The sequence below is a fragment of the Mandrillus leucophaeus genome, unplaced genomic scaffold (genome assembly GCF_000951045.1).
Source record: "Mandrillus leucophaeus isolate KB7577 unplaced genomic scaffold, Mleu.le_1.0 Scaffold770, whole genome shotgun sequence".
Taxonomy (NCBI): domain Eukaryota; kingdom Metazoa; phylum Chordata; class Mammalia; order Primates; family Cercopithecidae; genus Mandrillus; species Mandrillus leucophaeus.
In genome coordinates, this window is record NW_012108364.1 from 791,246 (window position 1) to 793,763 (window position 2,518).

General features: G+C 47.5%; 1 pseudogene across 1 annotated transcript; it reads left to right on the top strand.

The window, feature by feature from the left end:
* Positions 1–265: 265 nt before the first annotated feature.
* On the top strand, positions 266–2,412 carry LOC105529562 (annotated as a pseudogene). The gene has a single exon (XR_001004530.1). The product of XR_001004530.1 is annotated as an EF-hand calcium-binding domain-containing protein 14 pseudogene (transcript).
* The last annotated feature ends 106 nt before the right edge of the window (positions 2,413–2,518 follow it).

Here is a 2,518-nt window from a genome sequence, read left to right on the forward strand (position 1 = left end):
CTTGAGGCCAGAAGTTCAAGACCAGCTTTGCCAAAATGGTGAAACTCCATCTCTATTAGAAGACCCAATCCAAAAAAATATTTGCTGGGCCTGGTGACTCCCACCTGTAATCCCAGCTACTCGGGAGGTCAAGGCATAAGAATCACTTGGGGGGCTGGAGCGATGGCCTGGGTCTGGAGCCCGCTGTGTCCCCAAGGCCCAGACAGCGGGTCGGGGGTCTAGTAGGCGTGGGACTGGCTTCTCTCAGGCCGACCCTTCGAGCCAGGCTCCAGATCTTCCTCGGCCTCGGGCCTCCTTCATGTTCAGGATGGAGGCCAGAGAACAGTGATCATCACACACCCCATCCGGCTTCCTGGGCCGGGCATTTTCTCTGCGGCCAAGCGGTGTTGGGATTGTAGCTGCTGGGAGCCCCCTCCTGCCGCCACCTGTCCTGCAGGAAGGGACTGACACGTTCCCACATTCTTGCTCTGCACCTCCCCACTCTCTTCCCATTCAGGAACAAGTTTCTCTTCCTTCCCCATTGGAAATCCTCCCCCGGAGGTCCAAAACACCTATTTTAAGTGTGCCCTTCCTCAGCTCCTGGAGCACCCTTAGAAGTATTGCCTACTTATCCGGGCTGAGAATCCTTCATTTTTGAGTTGGCTTTTTTTTCACCCTTTGGAAGATAAAAGTCCCTTTCCACCCTCTACTAACACTCTGCACCCAAGGCCTTATCCTTTGGGGTCACCAGCTTCTTGGCCATTTCTATGTGATTTCCCCCACCCATCTGAGTTCCAGTTTCCTCTGGGCTCCAATCTCCAGTCCCTGGCGGATCTGGTCAGTCCCACCCCTAGGTGGGAGTGACCAGGAGGCTCTGGCCCAGGATCCCCAACCCTGGAAGGCAGCTCCAAGGCAGGAAGAGAATTGGGCATTGGGTAGGAACCTGGCAGCTTAGGAGTCAGGGCTCCACTCACCCCACACCAAAAGATGAAAAAGCGCAAAGAGCTCAATGAATTGATTGGTTTGGCTGGGGACAGCCGGAGAAAGAAGCCCAAGAAAGGCCCAAGTAGTCACCGTCTGCTTCGCACTGAGCCTCCTGACTCAGACTCTGAGTCCAGCTCCAAAGAGGAAGAGGAATTTGGTGTGGTTGGAAATCGCTCTCACTTTGCCAAGGGAGACTATTTACGATGCTGCAAGATCTGTTATCCGCTCTGTGGTTTTGTTGTGTTGTGGCCTGTGTTGGCTCGGTGTGGATGCAGGTTGCTCTCAAGGAGGATCTGGAAGCCCTCAAGGAAAAATTTCGAACAGTGGAGTCTAATCAGGAAAGCTCATTCCAAGAAATCCCCAGACTTAATGAAGAACTACTCAGCAAGCAAAAACAACTTGAGAAGATTGAATCTGGAGAGATGGGTTTGAACAAAGTCTGGATAAACATCACAGAAAAGAATAAGCAGATTTCTCTGTTGACTTCTGCAGTGAACCACCTCAAAGCCAATATTAAGTCAGCTGCAGACTTGATTAGCCTGCCTACCACTGTAGAGGGACTTCAGAAGAGCGTAGCTTCCATTGGCAATACTTTAAACAGTGTCCATCTTGCTATGGAAGCACTACAGAAAACTGTGGGTGAACACAAGAAAACGATGGGATTACTGCAGAGTGATATGAATCAGCACTTCTTGAAGGAGACTCCTGGAAGCAACCAGATCATTCCATCACCTTCAACCACATCAGAACTTGACAATAAAACCCATAGTGAGAATTTGAAACAGATGGGTGATAGATCTCCCTCTCTGAAAAGAGCGTCTTTGGATCAAGTCACCAACAAAACAGATACGGTAAAAATCCAAAGCATAAAGAAAGAAGATAGTTCAAATTCTCAGGTATCCAAGCTAAGAGAGAAACTCCAGATGATCAGTGCTTGTACAAACAAACCTGAGAGCAACAGGCCTCCAGTGACCGCCGATGAAGAGCAAGTACAGAGTTTCACATCAAAGCCATCAGCATTGCCAAAATTTTCACAGTTTCTTGGAGATCCAGTTGAGAAAGCTGCCCAACTAAGACCTGTCTCTCTACTAGGAGTTTCCAGCATTGAAGATCTTCAGGATTTATTCCACAAGACTGGCTAGGACATGGATGGGAAGCTGACCTACCAGGAAATCTGGACCTCCCTAGGTTCTGCTATGCCAGAACCAGAGAGCTTGAGAGCATTTGATTTTGATGGAGATGGGAGATACTCATTTCTGGAGCTAAGGGTAGCTTTAGGTATCTAGCCTCATCAGGCATATTTTAGAAATGGACTGCCTAATATCTACTTACCTAACAACAAAACAACCCTTACTTACCCATCAGTCCTCTAGTCCTCCAAACTACTGTAGCAGATACTTTGCCACCTTTTAACTTGTTTGAAGAAGCTATATAAAAGTTATTTTTTTAAAGAAGAAGACCATTTTACTTACGATGTTCAGAAATCTATGATTTCCTAAAACTAGTAAGATCTTACATTTTAAAATTGCCAGAAAAAAAAATTAAAGCCCTCTTT